Source organism: Staurois parvus, unplaced genomic scaffold (genome assembly GCF_062004578.1).
Source record: "Staurois parvus isolate SC_StPar_1 unplaced genomic scaffold, SC_StPar_1.0 ptg000012l, whole genome shotgun sequence".
NCBI classification, from domain to species: Eukaryota; Metazoa; Chordata; class Amphibia; order Anura; family Ranidae; genus Staurois; species Staurois parvus.
In genome coordinates, this window is record NW_028317808.1 from 4266688 (window position 1) to 4287577 (window position 20890).

Consider the following 20890-nt stretch of genomic DNA (forward strand, 5'->3'; position numbering starts at 1 on the left):
AAAAAGTATACAATATAGAGCTGCTCCCACTAAAATGTGCAATTACACCACATCAACACAAATTGTAAGTAAAATATAGAGACACACTCCACTTACATAGACAAGTGTTCATTACACACATAATACTATATGCTGAAATACATACAGTGTGTGATAATAGCCAGGCATTTAAATTATCCACCAAAGGATATAACACTAATGTAGTTACTAAAACAACTTGGAAAGTGCATATATATGAATTCAGTAAAATGTGTGCAAAATGCAAAAACAGTGTATGAGCACATATCCTCAAACATGCAAAAAAGTGAAAAAGTCCCAGTGTATACAAACCAAATCTGATATATCACACAATCTTCACCGTAAACCACCTCTAGTGATGGACCCCACTACTGCAATATGAGGTCTGATATTGCTTTAAAAGTCAGGCTCTGCATATACAGTATATGCTCCACAAAATGTTCTTCTTCCAAAACCCGGGAAGCTTCAGTGATGATCTCCACTAATGCACCTGTATCGCTTTAAGAGGCAGGTTCTACATATAAATGCTCTAAAATAACCCCTTTCCTCCCAGCATGTAGACAGTATATAAGCATAAAAAAAACTTTTAGTGTAAAGCCTCTAAATATTTTATGAATACAAAGTTAAAGTGCACTCACATAGCCATAGTAGATATTTTCAATGCACAGACTACTCTACGCTGCAAACATAGTTGAGCTCAAAGGAATCCACATACATCAAAGGTCTGCCTAGCATGATGTAAGCAAGCCATACCCATCTGATGAGTTGCATCCCTCTGGACGTTATCAAAGGTAGGAAGCTATGTGGGGTATTAGGCCTATAATCCTGAACAGCAAAGGGTCTCCATAGCAACATGTAAACAATCCCCCCAGCTGCTCAAGGCATGCAATACAAAGATCAGCAGAGGACTTGTGTACATATTGAGCCATTCTTCAGTAAGCAGGCTCAATTGCAATCATAGTGAGTATAAACATAAAAAGGTCAATTACTAAATGCAAAACCAAAAAGAGTTTCCCTGCACTTAGTGTACAAATGAACCATTTCATGTCTAGACAGTTTTACCCCCTTCCTGTCCAGGCCAATTATAAGCTTTCAGCGCTATTACACTTTGAATGACCATTGTAACACTGTACCCATATGAATTTTTTTAGCATTTTTTTAAGACAGATAAAGCTTTATTTTGGTGGTATTTATTCACCACTGGGATTTTTATTGTTTTTGCTATGTAAATGAAAAAGTCCAAAAATTTTGAAAAAAAAGTGTTTTTCTTATAACATTTTGCAAATAGTATTTCATCATAAATCTTGGCCAAAAGTTCTTCTGTTATCTTTTTAGTAAAAAAAAAAATAACCTAAATTAGTATATAACCAAAAATTATAATTTTTAAACATTTTTTTTACATTTTTTATTTATTTTTTTATAATATTATTTATTTATTTTTTTTAACATACTGTTACCCTTAGCAGTACAGTGTCACCATGGTGACACTGTACTACTTGTGGGGGGTGATGAAAATGTTTTTGTTTTCTTTTACACTGATTGCTTTTACACCCATAAAGGCTGTAAAAGCAATCATTTCTCCTTCTCTCTGGCTGCATTCTAGCAGCCATTGAGAACTACTGTGTGAGCTGTGATTGGTCACAGCTTGTCACATGGTACAAGACTGTTGTGAATAGTCTTGTATCATGTGACCTCTGTGATCATTCACAGATTTCACACGTAGTAAGCAATGATTTCACAAGTGACATCTTGCTTACTACTCTGCATGTGATCATTGGCCAATCAGTGATCACATGATCGGGACCTCGCACAGAGGTCCTGTCCGACGATCGGTGTTCCACTGTGTCCGGAGGACACAGTGGGCACCGGATCGCTGTGCTGCGCACTCCCATGGAGTGCGCACAAGCATGGTGCGGGAAGTCCATTTATAAACGGCCACCCGGCCCTGCACTGCCACCTTCCGGCCGTTTATATATATGGGTTGGATACGTGACAACAGCAACATTGAAATATTCGAATACTAGGTATCAAAACATACTTCTCACTAAATAGGTGTGCTATTTGTACTAATGTAGATTTTATTTATTTATTTATTTATTACAGGTATGTATATTGTGCCATCAATTTACGCAGCACTTTACATATATATATTGTACATTCACATCAGTACCTGTCCCCAAGGATCTTACAATATAAAGTCCCTAACCTGCATTCATACATATTAGGACCAAATTAGAAAGGATCCAATTAACCTACCAGCATGTCTTTGGAGTATGAAAGGAAACCAGAGTACCTGGAGGAAACCCACGCAGGCACAGGGAGAACATACAAACTCCAGGCAGGTGGTGCTGTGGTTGGGATTTGAACAAGCAACCCTAGTGCTGCCAGGCAGAAGTGCCAACCACTTAGCCACTGTGCTACAACAACAATTTGTTATTAATAAAATCAGTGCAAAAATATGGTGAAAATTTGGAATAAAAACAATCTAAGATCAATAAAGAGTCCATATATGTGAAATAAAGTACAAAAAGTCCCAAAGTTAACAATATCGAACTATGAATCAATCTGAATAATAAGAGCTCTCCAAGTGAATGACACCAGTACTCACACACTCCTTACTAGTTGGAGACATCTGAATGAACAGAGATCAATTGCGCTTTTCTGTGATACAGCCACAATATCCCCAATGGCAATGCAGATTTGATATGACTCCAGACAGATGAGAAAACTGTAACATATAGAGATCAAATGAGCCTTGTGGTCATCCTTATGGCTTCTCAAGTCCACTATGGCTCCATTTACATGGCATATTATTATTATTATTATACAGGATTTATATAGCGCCAACAGTTTGCGCAGCTCTTTACAATATAAGGGAGACAGTACAATTACAATACATTTCAGTACAGAAGGAATAGGAGGGCCCTGCTCATGGAGCTTACAATCTAAAAGGAAGGGGGAGGTGATACAAAAGGTGATAGCTGCGGGGGATGATCTGGCGGAGGTGATTCAAGTACAGTTCTTAGGTGGAGGTGGGGTAGGCTTCCCTGAAGAAGTGAGTTTTTAAAGATCGCCTAAAGGCAGACAGGGTGGGGTCTGACCGGACATGCTGTGGTAGGGAGTTCCAGAAGATGGGAGAGGCTCTGGTAAAGACAAGGTAAGGACAAAAAAGGCTAATCCCATAGTGCAGCAAATCTTGAAATCATAAAAGTATACAGAAACCAAGATGGTGCTGCCACAACTTCCACAACCATGCACAATGACATCACAAGCCTAGACTCCTCCCAACATGTTTCCACTACACAGTTATCATCAGGGATAGAGAATTACTAAATACCTTGAATCTAAAAACATTATTAAAAATGGTACAATCTGTTAAACCACCAGAGGTGTAAAATATATAACAGGAACATTAGGACAAATATTTAAAAAAATTAGCAAAAAATATATAACAATCAATCAATAAATTTTACTATGAACCAGATATTTAAAGTGGAACCCCACCCAAAAGAGGAAGTTCTGCTTGTTGGCATGCTCCTCCCATCCACTGCCACTTTGGCACTTTTTTTGGGGGGAGCGGGTATCTGGTTTTGAAAGGTACCCGCCCCAATTCCGGCTGAGTTTGCTGTGGAAATCTCTAGTCCCTCCTCCTTCCCTGGCAGCCTTTTGGGACACATCACAGGTCCCAGAAGACTGCGGGACAAATCACACAGTGCAGCGCAACTTGTGCATGTGCAGTAGGAAACCGGCTGTGAAGCCAGAAGGCTTCATTGCCGGTTTCGCTTAGTTAAGATGCTGGTGCTTGCACACAAAGCAGATTAATGAAATCAGCTTGGGTGCTGACATCGCCAGACACTTGGACATGTAAGTGTCCTTATACTAAAAGTCAGCAGCTACAGCATTTGTAGCTGCTGACTTTTAATTTTTTTTTTGGAGACTTGAACTCCACTTTAACAGGAGACATGCTAGAATATATATGTATACTGGACACATACTGTACACGAGGGGAATAAAAAAATAAATAAAATTAAAATAAAATGAAACAAAAATAAAATTAAATTAAAATATATAAAACATTTTTTAAATATTTTAAATATGCAAATGTATGCTAAAATGCATAAAAGGAGAAAGAGGAACACCTTGGACATATACAGTATATGAATATACATTAAAATGAATGAAAGGAGAAAGAGAAATATCGGGGGAATACCCCTATTATCTTCCCATCTTATTTCCTAGACATCACTCATAAAGCAGTTTAGGTCAAATTCTATATTTGGGCCCAAAAGGGCCAGCACCTTAGTATTATAAATCCACTATAATTCTTTTTACATAAATGCCTAATGTGGTGGTCCTTTCTCTCTAGTGTTTCATCATCTTTTCCAAACCCCAAAACTGTAGCCTACTTAGATCAAGATTGTGGGTAAAATTCTTAGACACATTGGAGTTTATTTACTAAAGCTGGAGAGTGCAAAATTAGGCATAGAAACCACTCAGATTCCAGGTTTTACTGCCTGATTTTGCACTTTCCAATTTTAAAAAAACAGATCCCATTATATTTCATGTAGTCCTTTCTGATGTTATATATGTGCTTCTTTTTTTTTTTTGCTATTGGCCCTTAAAGAGATGGTACAGTTTTTAATATTTTTATTTTCGTTTCAAAGTTTTTAGTAAATAATTTTTTTTTTACTCTTGCTATGATAGCAATTGAGCCTGATGACTGAGATATGGCAGAGTCAAAATGTATACAAATCCTTTACCAAACTTTGTATTGCATGCCTTGAGGAGCCAGGGGGGATTGTTTCCATGTGGCTATGGAGACCCTTTGCTGCTCAGGATTATAATCATGATGCACTGGCATAACCTCTTGCCATTCCATTCCTCTTCACATACGGAGGCAGTGGACTCCATACACAAAGAGGTATTTTATTCTTCACAATTTGCTGTAAAATACCTCATACCGTTTTTCAAAACATTTTTTGCCATTCACAAAAAAAGGCTACAAAAATCCTGCATGTGGCATTTTGACGTGTTTTGCGCTACTTATCACATGAAACAGTATTCTAATTTACCACAGGTGTGCAGTAATTTACCACAGGTGTCATTGTATTCAGCGGGCGAGACTTCCAGTGCACACGTTTCATGGCCCTGGCAGAAGTGAGGGATGGTGGAGGAGAGCTCAGCAGAAGAGAAACCAAAGATTTTGCACGTGGTGGAGCACATGGTGAGCCTTTCAACAGCCTCATTTTGTTTTAGCATTCAATGCACTATTATGTTTGGCTTGTGCTATATGTTTGTAGCTGTATTTTCTGCCTCATTTCTGGTGCATACCTTGTTTGTGGCACATATCTCTTCAGTATGATATGGCTCATTTGTGGCTTGTGGCATATGTTTGTTCTGTGTTCTAGGGCTCATTTCTGGCTACTAGTTTGTGGCATGTTTCTTCAGTATAATAAGGCTCATTGGTGGCTTGTGGCACATGGTTGTTTTTTATTCTGGGTCCCTCACTGCTTGCTACACACATTTCATGCTTGCCCAAAAATGCCCAGTGTGAATGTTAAGTCTTTCGTCTCTATTTGTTTGGACTTGTGAAGCATGCCACAATATGTTAGCTGTGCAGTTATATAATATGAAGAATGAGAAAACACAAACTACATGTGCTCTTACCAAGAATTTGTTTTTATTTTCATCTCCAAACATCCAACTTTGAGGTAGACCTCTCAATAGCGAGGTACATAGTATATACATTCTAATGTATAACATATTTTTTATGCTCTCTTTACTTTCAACATACATTTCAATTAAATCATTGTAAATTATTTTTTCTCTTGGTCTTAACCATGATTCAGTTGTTTTCTCTGCTCCTTCCAAGCATCATATTTTTCCTTTTCTACAGTATACAAACATGGAGCACAATTCACCTGCTGCATAATTAAAGCATCCATGGGCTAATGTAAGTTTGTATTTGTATTTTGCATATGTTCATAATGTGGTACTAACAAGTTTTTATTGTGTCCCATAGATGCTACATACAAAATTGAGCCAGGAGCAAGACAGGGGAACAAGAAAGCATGTTATGTAGGTAAGTCATGATAGCTTCCTTACAATCCAAAAACACGTCTTGAAATGTTCTCACATGTACTATGTGACTAGTTTGCTGAAAATATGTGCCTGGTGTTGTTTAAAGGAATTACAAATAGAAATAAGCATCTTCATTTTCTTTGCTTTGTTGAAAGCCAAAAGATTTGTTGCAGAAAAGAGCAAGGGGAAAAATACCTTAGAATGGATAATTCCCAAAGTAAGTGCCATACTGCATTCTTGTGAAGGTATTTACTCCTGTCCAACCAAACATACTTCACATTTCTCCATCCTACTGTGTATAACTTTGTGATTGTTTTGTTGTTAAAGGAATCCTTCACCAAAAAACGCAGGAAGGATGGGTTTGTTAAAACCAGCAAAGTTTACAGCAAACAATAGGTCCTATTTTTCCATAGGAAATGTAAAGTGAATTTTTCTGCAACTTTAAAATATCTTTGTGTTTTTCATAGTGTCACAATTGTTTTCCCTCTGATGAAGCCACGTGACCCTATGGCGTAACGCGTAGGGGAGGGGCTCTGACGTCACGACGCGGACGAGCGGCATTTACAAGCACAAGAATCTGGGCACAGCTCTGTTGGACACTGTATAATGTGAGTGGCGATTTACTTTTTAATAAAGGGAGATTTAACCTCACAAAGGATAAGGCACTATTGTGGCTCTTTTTTACATGGTATCCCAATACACTGGGAGGAGGAAATACCACTCAAACCATCCCTAAATATCCATTGAGGCTCAGTGTGGAAGGAGGAATAAGGGAGACTTCTGGTGGCAGGAAAATGGCAATATAAATCCACGGCATGGATGGAAATATATATATAGCATGAAGATTACCACCCAGTCCTGATAGGACAAAAGCGTTGTTAGCCACTTTGTTTGGCTAATTAAGAAGGTGAGCGCACACCTATCTATAGAGCATGGGGAGTGTGGCACATCACTGAATTTGTCACTGAAAAGAATTAAAGCACAAAGAGGACTATTTATGAATTCATTTTTGAGTATTTAAGTAGTAATAATTTGAAAAGCACTAAACACTGCACTGATTTGAAGCACAAAGGTTTTTCACATCATTATTTATATGATCACTTGTATATGATTTTATGTTTATATTATGGAGTGCGGCACCTGTATATGTATTTGAATATATATATATATATATATATATATATATTTATACAAATTTGTTTTATATTTTATGTTTCACACAGATAATGAGTATTGTGTAAAGTGTTGATGCACCATAATTTGATGAAATAGTTTGTTAATTAATTTATTGCACAAGGGGAGTATCACATTTTGGCTCACGAGTACTATTAAATTTATTTACACCTCTACCACTATTTTGACACTAGCAGAATAATCAGAGATTGGCTTCTTGGTAAGACACTTTTTACAATCAAATATGTCTCAATGCATGCCACATACATCATACATGGAAGTATATGTTCATATGTTACACTCCTGTGTTCACACCTCACACCTCGCATGTAAAATATACATTCCTAGACCACTACTTACTACTTCAATACCGGGCACTTTTACCCCCTTCCTACCCATGCCAATTTTCAGGTTTCAGCGCTCATTTTGTTCACACAACTAGAGCTTTCTTTTGGTGGTATTTAATCACCACTGGAGCTTTTATTGTTTGCTAAATTAACAAAAAAAGACCAAAAACTCTTACTGTGTAAATCTTACCATGTAGTTTACTCTGTTTCTGGTGAGAAGGCTTTGGTTGTTTAAAAGGAATACAGGAAAGTAGCCCCATATCAGGCTCTTTGGAACCCTCTCATTTCAGAACAAGTTGATTGTTACAGCAGCTTCTGTTGAAGCTCTGAGTCCTTGCTTGAACATATGTCACTTGTGCTGGCAATACATCCATTTTACACAAACATTTTTGGACATGCTGTATCTTAGGCGAAAATATTCACCACACAAGACCATTCTTGTATGTTTGCTTACAAAAACCTTCATTCACCACTTGCCATCCTGAGGATTTACCCCCCTTAATGACCAGGCCTCTTTTTGCTATTCGGTGCTGCACTATTTTGATTGATAATTGCACGGTCATGCAATGCTGTACCCAAACAAAATTTATGTCATTTTTCACACAAATAGAGATTTCTTTTGGTGGTATTTGATAACCTGTGCACTTTTTAATTTTCACGCTGTAAAGAAAAAAAGACTGAACATTTTGAAGAAAAACAATATTTGTGGAACTTTGACTGAAATTGTTTTCTTTGTTTTGTGAACTTGAAGACGGTGGGCAAAGGTTGACTACCTCAACATTGACATTAGGCTGCTGTTGTTGAGACTGGCTGATGTCATGATACTTGTCAGATGCAGAGAAGCCTAGATCTGGAACATCTGCTGCCTCAGAAAAGAGTATTATGTTTCCTTTCTCTGTGAGGTTCTCTGCAAGAGAACAGATACTGATTAAGTAAAAGTTGGCCCATGCCCTACCCTTCTGCAAACTCACCCAAGTCCAGGATAAATCCAGTGCTGAGCAAAGCAGCTCCATGGTCACCTCTAGGGAAAGTTTGCCAAAAGGATATTATATTCTGAAGGAAGGGGGAGTCCCCCCTGACAATACACAATAGGGCTGCAAGGGAGAACCCAGCATCCACATTGAACATGCATAGTTCACATATAGAATATATACAAACAATGTATTTACCTCTCTTTTTGTGCAAGGTATTGAAACCTTTAGCCATCCATGTAACTGTCTCTTCATGGATGAAGGGCTACAGTGTTTTTTATAGTCCAACATTTCCACAGAAGCGTGTAATCTGCCACCAGTATTTTTGCCTAGAAAAAAAAGAGATAAGCAATGAAGCAAACAAGTTAGATATCTAGGATGTACATTAGAAAAGATATAGCAACATTTCCTTGAGACAAATTCAAGACATTTATAGTTATGCTTTCTAATGTAAGTACACATAATCACACTAACCTTTCCTTCCTGATCAAGGTAATTTTCTTCTTGATGTTGCCCTTGATGTCTTGGTATCTCTTTTTCACATTTTCTTCACTATGGGGTGCTGCTCTCACTGCATTTACAGCTCTTGTTATTAGTTTCTATTGCTTTTTTTTCTAAGCTCAGTCACTCTTTAGCATGTGAGGACTCAGCAACTTGTCATACGCACTAACCAGATTCTCGACCAACACCACATTCTCTGCATAAGTGAAATTGAGATTTCGTTGTCGACCATCTGAATGTTTCCTCTTGTTCGGGGTACTGGCTATTTGCTTAACATTGCTGTCACTGGAACTTTCAAGATGTCTGCTTTTCTGGGATCTTGAGAGCAAGATCTTGTGTAAGCAGCACTGCTGTCAGGTGGGGGATCCTCCACACAGGACATGTACGTTTGATCTTCACCCTCATCATCCACTTCTGTGCTGCTATGTAGTTGACTTGATTCAGAATTAAATGGCGGTTTCTTCTTTATTAAGTAGTGGGCCTTTGGGACTCATCTTCCTCGTCACTTGCCAAGATGGCGGAAATTTGCGAATTACAGATCTGCTGAGAGATTTACAGGACATTAGGAACATGGTTTACTTGTTTAACTTTAGCATTCTCAGAGGTTTACACTAACCTTGGTTTTGTTTCTTACAGATAAGCAAGACTTGGTGGGTGACCTGTGGATTCTAGGATTCTAGGATTGCACGCCGCGGTGTGATCTGGGAAGGACGTCATATGACGCCCTCCTGGATTGACAAGAGGCTCGCCCAGCCATCATTTTACTATAGGCCAGACAGGAAGTGGTTAATTACTGCATGCATTATGTGTATAGAAAATCTTCAGTGCAATGAAACCTCCTAAAAAATTGTGCAGCTAGCATATAATGTGTTCCCAAGTAACAAGGTAAATGAAATGAAGAAATGCAGCACAACAATATATAAATAAATATAATGGTGCTTACAATCTAATACATGCATGTATAAATAGTGAAAACAAACTGCTGTGCTTGTGAAGATCAATATATGCTATTCAAGATGTCTTCCAATGCATACATATAAACACCCATAGAAACTGCACATAACCAGTGCTATAAATAAATAGTGCACACAAATACAAAAATAAAAATAAATAATCCTTAATGTGATCTGCCCCTTTAAATCCTAAATACCATCACATGGAGCTGTGTGGTACACTTCCTGTGTATCGTGATCCAAATACACCAACAAAAAGTGTCAACTGAATATAGCCACAATAGTAATGGACCGTCCCTTTAAATCCACTGTACTTCAAATGGACCAGTGTAAACACACTAGTGCATGCATTATTTAATTATTTCCATCTGTGAATTGAGTTTTTACCAAGTATTTACCAAGCATTTTGTAGTAAATACCGCAAACTGGTATAGGGAATTGACGGTTTCAAGATCGCATGCGTTATTTAGGGAAAATGCGTCTGGACACCTAAATCTGCATGCAAGTTCCTTTTGAGAATGGAGCCCAGTGTCTTATTTTTAAAGGAGGCTTCTATATTCTGATAAACTCTTGTTCTAATCAACATGCCCCCCATGTTGAGTGCATGCTGCCTGGTATGCTCTAGGAGGAAGGGGAGCATGTTCAACTCCCCCCCCCTTTTCTTGAATCAAGCATCCGATATGGATCTCCTAGGGACCTCACACATTTGTTTGCATGGATACCCCTAAAATCCATACCACAGTCAAAGAGGGGGGATGCTACACATTTTTGTTTTTCATTCTTGCTGTAGTATGTGCTAGCAAAATTGACATTTATAAAGAAAAAAAGTTATACAGTTTAAATTGCTTAAAAAGTGTAATTGCAAATACCTTTTCCCTTCAGCATTTCTGTACATCACAGAGATGCACCCCTTCACAAGCAGGATTAGTGACCCCCACCCCCAGGCATGTTTTTTTATTAAGAAATGGGATTTTTAATGTTTAAGCGTTTTGAAAAAATCACTGCTCCTGGCCATATAGTTCATTTAAAAACTTGTTTTATGCATTTTTACATGTTACCCAGGGCAGTGACTACCCCTATTTTATTTTTTGAAACAACTGGTTGACTTTTAGCACTGAGAACTTTATTTGGGCAGATTATGCTCCCATTGATTTCAATAGGGCTCTGTTCATAATCATTGAAGTTCTCTGAACCCTACTCAAAACAAACCTAGAGCAGTTCAGCTCATCCTTCTATATAGCCCACAATATTGTAATCCACTGTAATTTAGTACAGTATAGTAGCAACTAACTCTCACACACACATACTGTCAAATGGCTACTGGAAACCTTGGAGCTGGTGCATAACAAAGCCCCCATTATTGGCCCTTCTAAGTCAGCTCACCTAGGTTCAAAGATTGAGGAAGTGAATTGTGATTACATATTTGCTATGACTGCAATTGCACATTAGTTTAGTGGATCATCAAACCGCAAACAATTTGGGTTCTCCTTGAACCCATGTTAGACTCAAACCTTATCCCTAACAAACACTCTGATCAGTACAGAAAGTAGTAAACACTATTAAGGTTTATTTTACTCAGAACATTGTTAAAGAGGGCCAGTTTTGCTGCAGAGTAATAAAAGAAAAAGTATCATCCTCCTCTGTAAGCACATGTTCCCTGGGCAGTCTGAGATGCTGATGTGAAATACCCCCTGAAGTCTAGAAAACAGAAATGACACTAAAAGCACGTAGGAAAGTATAGCAGCAGTTTGTGCTTTAATCTCCTGTATATAATGCTTATTTGTTCAACATCAGTCACTTACCTCTCTCACCCATGTCTTCTACGCACTATGTCAGCTTCAGCACTTTGACACTTTATCTAAGAGGGGCGTGACCATATATTTTACTCCTGATGATGTCCCGTATTGTGGATCAGATGGAAAACAAAAGTTGATGAAGAAACAGCATTAAGTGCTCTGAAGTTGCATGAGAACAATTGTCCCAAGCAAGGACGCCAGATCCATCCTGAACTCTGATCCTTTCTAAAGAACTTTGAAATTATAGCTGTTTTAGTTAGCAGTGCTTCATTATTGGTAATTGTGAACTATCACACTTTAAACCTTTTTAATGAGCTAATAGGTAGCAATTTATTATTCAAAGAAATGCTTATCCTTAGAATCAACTTAACTGTACTGGGCATTTCTGGGAGAAAAAACTTTTGTTTGTGAGCATCATTGCTTTTTAATTAAATATCCATAAATGTGAAAAGCTCTTACATGCGAGTGGCCATACATAATTCAACACATCTAAGGCTTACCCACGGGAAACATATGCCTTCAGTACTATCAAATAGAAACTCTTTTACAAGATAACTCTGTTTGTTTGCATTTTCACAGGTATGAAAATCTCTTCTGTGAAATGACGTTACCCTTAATGTTAAACACTTCATAAACTTTGGGGAGCAATGATTACTATTTGTAGAATGATTCAATAGAGAAATACTATATTCTCATAGCTTGAATATTTTTTCATCTTTTTACCTCCTTCAAAAATATACATTCCCTAGTTTTTAGGTGGTTGATTTCTCCATAATTTTCTTTAAAAAATGTATTTCAGTTCTAATGAACCATGAAATTAAAACTTAATTAGGTACAATTTATAAAATCACTTTAATTACATCTTTGCAATTATGGTGTTGTAATGCTGCCTTGTTGGTTTTAATTTAAAAGTCAACACAAGGTTTAATTAAACTGATGTATTCTTTGCTATATGTTGTGGATGCAACTAAGTGAAGCCTTAATGACTCTCTTGCATTCCATAAATTAGCTCATGCTGACCATATCTCCAGTAAGCTACCAATAAAATATAATTAAAGAAAGATTTTTAGAATGATTCAATATGTGTAACATATACTCTTCATTTCAAACCTCACCAGTGTATCAGAAATTTATTTTATTAATGCAGTATATTTATTAACATCATAAATTAAATTGCTATAATGTCGAATACAAAGAACATTAATGATGAATAAACTATAGCTTATCTAAAAAAAATTACATCTATAAGTTAATGGTTTTTAAATATTTATGATTTATTGCTGTTATTCATTTTAAAGGCTGCAAAAGGGTGAGGTAAAGAGTTAGTAGTGTATCTACAATGAACAAGAGGAAGTCAAGGGTACTGGATTTGGGCTAGGTTCACACTAGCCCACACTGTGCATTCTGGTTGCGGGTGTGGGAATCACATCAGTTCCTGCACACGCAATCACCCACAGCCGAATTGCAGTGAGCACCGCAGGGGTGCCATTTGGATGGCACCACCACACATCTCAACCCACAGTGCAATCATGGGTGCAGAAACCGCAGGCAAACCGTATGGTAAAAAAGACCTTGATGAGTTTTTGAAAAGGTGCATGCACCCTTTTCTTGCGAGAAATGCAGGTACAGAAGCCCATTCAAATGAATGGGCTGCTGTGCCTGCCCAAACATGGGCTTCATGGCCTGCACTAGTGTGAACCAAGCCTTAATAGGAAGCTTTGTTGCATTTTCATTTTTAAAAGTAAATGTTTGCCCCGTAAATAAACACAACAATATCCCTGCTGTTAGATGTATTGTCCATTTGACTTTTTTTTCCCCTTTTAAATAAAGTTTCATGCTGTTAGCGGGGGTTGTATTAAGATTACATGACATAACTCCACCAACTGCCATTCCATTGCCCATTAAGACTGGCTAATTGAGGATAGCTTCAGTAAATATTAAAGGACAATTAGTAGAGCTTGTCAAGTGAATGTTAGACCCAACTAATAAGATGCAATTAATTCACAGAAGGGCATAGAAGAAGTTCTAATAGAGATGACAGAAGACATTTTATGGTGCCTACCTTGAGACAAGACTTAAAAAAAAATTAGTCCCCGAGAAAGCAGGGCTTGTTAAGGGCTGAATGACCAGAGGTAGGAACTAAGTGGCTTAGGTTAAATGTGTAGTGTGAGCATGTGGATGTGGTAAGGCTTACCTCACAAAAAGAAGGCAAACAGAAAGGTAGGGGAACATACACTGCTGCCAAGGAGTCTAGATTGCTCACCACTCCCTACTACACTCTTTAGACCACTCAGTACTACTAGTAAACTTCCTGGCAGTTTTTTCGACTGCATCATGACTTCACCAATACCTCTGCCCTATATGTTATATCATGAGAATTCAACAGGAATTGGAGTATAGTGATGCTTGACCATTTTTACCATGTCTTTATTTATGGTTACCATAGCAACCTCTAGTACTCATTAAGATTTTTTATACCACTTCCCCTCCTACTTATCAAAATCGACTGGCTTTTACTGCTTAGTGATGTGTGAATCACACAGTAGTACAGCAGTACAGGCAAGCCAGACATATTATTTGGGTGAAATTTACAGCGTGGGAGAATATGAAAAGCATCATTATTTAAAATATGTTGTATAATTATGCAGTACTTTGATTCATAAATAGCTGCTGTGACCATTTGAATCTAATGTTGCATTTTGTTGGATTTTTTGGTGGGAATATTGTACTGAAGTCTTTGAGAAGTCTAACTTGACAAGTCTCTCAGTGATAAAGAACAGATACATTGTAGTGGATATATACATGTAGTGTCACTGACAGTACAATTGCAAATCAATAGTTTTCAGCAATGAGTTCTTTATGGGAATCTAAACATAACAAAGTCCATTTTTTGTTCTACGTAAAGCTTCCTCAAGTGGTTTTTGGTAACAAAACCTGAGACCCACAGGCTGTAGTAAGGGGGAAACGCACTCATCTCTTCAAACAGGGCATATACTCCCACAGTTTGATATTCATCCATCACTAGTCACTGCAAAACATTTTTTTAGTCACTCAATATTAATTTAAAATATACAGATGTAACCCGCATAAAGACATAATCACATCTAATACAGAAGCATAAAGTTCAGTTCCAGTCTTTATAACTACAATAAACAAAGAAAAATGGACATTTTGTACAGATAAGTCAGTGTTTCACTAATAATGAGGTTTCCAGTTTCAGCAGAGTACAGAAACAAAATACTTTAGGTGAAACCAGACCACAAATAAGCATAGTCTAGAGAGAAGGGAAGATCACAAATGAGAAGGAAACATGCTGTTTACAATATGCATTTATTCTGTCAAAATGTAAACAGCAATTTATTTGCACATTCCATATAGATACAAAAGGTGGATGGTTGGCAAAAGGTCAACTTCAGAAATAATCTGAAGAATATAAAAATAATTATTTGTGAAACTAATTACTCTGTATTATATCATGTTGAAAATCAGATTTAGATAAAAATATTCACTTTTGGTTGCTGAAACTGTAAATTATTATACAGGTCTGAAACAGTAAAAGAGCATATTAACTTAAAAAACGTCAGGCTTTTAATTTATGAAGTCTAGTTAAATAAACTTGATTTACCAAATGTGATTTACTAAAAGCAAACATAAGATAGGGGACTAAAAGCAGGCAGAGAACTAGAAAGACACTGGGTATCAGACACACTCCTTTGGCACTCATCTTGGGTAGTCCTAAGTTTCAGTTTGGCCTTAACTCTTTCATTGTTGAGAGGCTTACTGTGTAAAATCTTACTATATATCAAGGATTTCTTAATGGGACAGGGAATCCATAGTTTAGATTACTTTAAAAAACACAAATCTCCTCTTTTCGAGATCTTTCACTGCAACCAGGCTAAGTTTAAAGACGCCACAACGTCCCTTAAACAATGATATTGTTGATTCAAGCTGCAGGTTTGGTGAGGCTTCTAGAAAAATAATATATATTCTTTATACTATACTCCTTGAGTTAGAAAAATAATATATATTCTTTATACTATACTGAGTTAGAAAAATAATTTATACTCGTTATACTATACTCACTGAGTTTGACCTGAAACTCCTTTACATGTAACAATGGGAGCAGGACTTTGAAGCAAATAGAGACCTCCAGGACTGACTGGAAGGCACAAACAATATGTTCCAGATCTCCATCAATACTTCTCTGGTTCAAGCCTGGTATATAACATGAATTCACTGGTACCAGGTACCTATTATTATAGCTAAGCTGCATCCTCAAGTTCACCCAATTGCTTGTGGCCAGACAGGCACTATGTATCAGGTATGGTGGTAATGTCCCAAGTTACATTGATTCTGCATTTGGTATGTCAACCTTATCTATACAAAGACTAAAGTCAATTTACCCAAATTACCAAAAATTGCTTTACTCCCCAGATGTGATAGGAAAATCATTATATGCCTGAAGAGACAGGTGTCATACATCCTATTATAAGTAAGATAGCCAGACAGAAGAAATACAACATGGCTCCAAACAATTTTGTAAAATATAAGTTAAATTGGATAATGGCTAATGACTAACTAGTATACTCAACAAAAATTGAAAAAAACATAGGACCCATGAATGAAATATTCCTCAAGGGACTTCTAAGTTCTGGAAGGTAAGACCACCTCCTCATCTCTCTTTCACTGTCTTAGCACCTGTTATTTCCTTCTTTTTGTTGCTTTTCGCTGTCTCCTTTCCTTCTGTTTTCTACTTGGCCACTTGCCTACTTTTCCTAGACTGATCTAGTCACATTCCTGAAAGGTTGTTCTACCCTAGTTTTGTTTGGAATTTATGTTGCCTAGAGAGACCAAAAAGGCCAGATAAGATCAACAGGATAGAAGGATAGATAGTTAGGCAGAATGTGTACATACTGTAGTTAGGTGTACTGAGATTTGGAGATTGGCTCAGGTCTTGTTAAAGCCCCTTCTCAGAGCCAGGTGCAATTTTGTACAATAGTGTAAAGTTACAGTGGCTTACATATTCACTTTTTTACATATTGTTTTTAAACATTTTCTAACTGGAAAAAAGGAAAATCATAAACATTATGAAACTGCTGGGAACAGAAGAGTTTTTTTTCATAAAATGGACAAATCATTAAACCACAGCACATGTCAGCATTACCAAGTTACATTACTTTTTGCTGACTTTTTGTGCTGTATCCTTGGTCAAGGTTACCTATACAAAGGTTGATCATTTAATTACTAAATAGAGACTGCAAAGGGTCTTCAATTTCACTTAGATAAATCCTGTTTAGTAGAATTATAATTAATGAAAACAAAATGTAGGGGAAAAGTTATTAAATATGCTTAACTTACTCCTTGCTTAAGCCCACAACACCTAGGCAGGTGATATGTCATCACATTACTTCCACAGAGGTCTTGGGGAATTCTAGGAAGCCTAAATCTTGTAAGAACATGCTTTTGCATTGCGATGAATTATGCTACTCAGCATTCCTTGCGGATCTCATCAGAAGACTTGCTAACCCACTCCATTCACTGTGGTATATTTAACATGAATACTATACAGGTGAAACTCAAAAAATTCGAGTAGCGTGCAAACGTTCATTTATTTCAGTAATGCAACTTAAAAGGTGAAACTCATATATGAGATAGACTCATTACATGCAAAGCAAGATAGTTCAAGTCGTGATTTGTCATAATTGTGATGATTATGGCTTACAGCTCATGAAAACCCCAAATCCACAATCTCAGAAAATGAGAATATTGTGAAAAGGTGCAATATTCTAGGCTCAAAGTGTCCCACTCTAATCAGATAATTAAGCCACAACACCTGCAAAGGATTCCTGAGCTTTTAAATGGTCTTTCAATCTGGTTCAGTAGGAATCACAATCATGGGAAAGACTGCTGACCTGACAGTTGTGCAGAAAACCATCATTGACACCCTCCATAAGGAGGGAAAGCCTCAAAAGGTAATTGCAAAAGAAGTTGGATGTTCCCAAAGTGCTGTATCAAAGCACATTAATAGAAAGTTATGCGGAAGGGAAAAGTGTGGAAGAAAAAGGTGCACAAGCAGCAGAGATGACAGCAGCCTGGAGAGGATTGTCAGGAAAAGGCCATTCAAAAGTGTTGGGGACTTTCACAAGGAGTGGACTGAGGCTGTAGTCAGTGCATCAAGAGCCACCACACACAGAGGGATCCTGGACATGGGCTTCAAATGTTGTATCTCTCTTTTAAAGAAAAACAGGCCTGGTCTGTTGCTCAGTGGTCCAAAGTCCTCTTTTCTGATGAGAGCAACTTTTGCATCTCATTTGGAAACCAAGGACACGGAGTATGGAGGAAGAATGGAGAGGCACACACTACAAGATGCTTGAAGTCCAGTGTGAAGTTTCCACAGTCTGTGTTGATTTGAGGAGCCATGTCATCTGCTGGTGTTGGTCCACTGTGCTTCATTAAGTCCAGGGTCAACGCAGCCGTCTGCCAGGAGATTTTGGAGCACTTCATGCTTCCTTCTGCAGACGAGCTTTATGGGGATGCTGACTTAATTTTCCAGCAGGACTTGGCACCTGCCCACACTGCCAAAAGCACCAAAACCTGGTTCAATGACCATGGGATTACTGTGCTTGATTAGCTAGCAAACTTGTCTGACCTGAACCCCATAGAGAATCTATGGGGCATTGCCAAAAGAAAGATGAGACATGAGACTGAACTAATGAAGCATCCTGGTCTTCCATAACACCTCAGCAGTGCCACAGGCTGATAGCTTCCATGCCATGCCGCATTGAGGCAGTAATTGCTGCATAAGGGGCCCAAACCAAGTACTGAGTACATATGCATGCCTATACTTTTAGAGGTCTGATATTGTCCTATATACAATCCTTGTTTTATTGATTGCATGTAATATTCTAATTTTCTGAGATTGTGGATTTGGGGTTTTAATGAGCTGTAAGCCATAATCATCACAATTATGACAAATCACGGCTTGAACTATCTTGCTTTGCATGTAATGCGTCTATCTCATATATTAGTTTCATCTTTTAAGTTGCATTACTGAAATAAATGAACTTTTGCACGATATTCTAATTTTTCGAGTTTCACCTGTAGGTTCTCCAAAATAGTTTTACATTTGACAACAAACTTTTCATTTTTTCCCCTTCTTTATTTAACCTAATGCTTTTTTTCTGTTTTCTAGTGCAAAATCATTGCACATTTTCTGAAAACAAAGACACCTGAGACTAAAAGTGGTTGTAATGGCTGAAGGTTTTTACTTTCATGCATTCTAGGATTGAAGGTATAAAACCCTGTGTGCTGCTTCAGCCTCCCACCTGAATACTCACCTGAGCCCCCTCTCGATCCAGTGTGCACAGAAGAATCAGTTTTCCTGGGACTCCCTCTCCTCATTGGCTGATACAGCAACCCACTGCTGTCAATCGCAATCATCGAGCCAATGAGGAGAGAGCAGGGGGCAGGGTCAAACCACAGCTCTGTGTCTTTTGGATGCATAAACCCAGGCTAGGGATGAAGCAAGCACCAGTGCCCCTATAGCAAGTGCTTGCTTTTGCCGGAACTGGCTAAGGGGAGGAACCAGGAATGCCAGTAAATGAGCAAATGCTTCACTTTACAAAGTATACCCAATCAAGTGCAAGGAAAATAGACTAACACTGATTAATGTAGAGTAAAAGTTAAATTTTTTAGTTTTGTTACATTTTGTCTATTGCTTGCATAAAAACAATCTTTTTTGAGAGAGGTGCATGCATATGTCTGCTAAGTATGAATGCTTCCTCAGCAACTCTGCATCAGACTGGAACATGGATGGCCACTCTGCTTGATAATAGCAGGCCCTATACTCACTTTGTGCCCACCAGTAGCCCCAACATCAGGGGATTGTTCTGGAGTGGCCATAGTGCATCATGTGCTGAGGAAAAAAGCTAAACCTGGTCCATCAACCTTACGAAAAGCCCTGGGCAGAGCCTCTCACAAGATGGTGCAAGCAGCAGCACCAGCAGAAAATGCAGGACACTGGAGAATACTCTGATCTCCTGGCAGATAAGAACCCTTCCTCACAACCAGATTTTATGGATCCAACAAACCTTATGGCGCAGTTTGAGACTGCCCCAAACATAGCACCGGACAAGGTGTCCAATTCAATACCAAACACTTTTACCCTTTTCCTGCTCAAGCAAATTTTCAGCTTTTAGTGTTGTTACACATTGAAAGGTAATTACTCAGTCATGCAACACTATACTCAAATTAATCTTTTATAATTTTTTTGTAGACAGATAGAACTTTCATTTGGTGGTATTTAATCACCACTGTTGAGTTGAGTTTTTGCTATAAAAATAAAAAAATACCAAACATTTTTATTACTTTCTGTAAAATATTTTGCAAATAAATAATATTTCTTAAACAATTTAGCCCAAACTGTATTCTGCTACATTTCTTTGATAAAAAATAACTCTAATCAGTGCATATAATTTATTCTGTGTGAAAATTATAGTCTACAAACTATGGGATATATATATCTGAAAATGAATCAATCCTGATGTACTGACTGATCACAATAGAACACAATGAATGGCTATGTATGAAAGCCATTGTGTACATTTGACATGTGATTACTGTGATGGATCATATAGTATCAGGGCTGGTCTAGTAAAATGATCTGTCATCCTCTATGTCCAGACAGATTGTGCAGCTGTGCAGTCCCTAGGGTGTGTGCAAGGCAGGGACTATGCTGTCCACCTGGAATAATGGTGCTGCCACCTGGGAAGTGAGGTCAGGTGGGAAGTGGTTAAAGGATAATTTCACCTTTTGAAAAAAAAATTAATTCACATTTTCTTGCAGGTAAAAAAATATGCATTTATTATTTTTCCTAAGGAGCTTGCAGAGCATTGCACAATCAGCATCTTCTTTGATCTATCACTGGCTACCATTGCCAGACATTCGCTTAAGATGGGGGTTTTCCTTTAAGCCTCAGTCTCTCTATGAGGGCAAGTCAGACTCCTTTTCAACTGTTCCTGAAGCTAGACAGAATTTAGAATCCCTGCAAC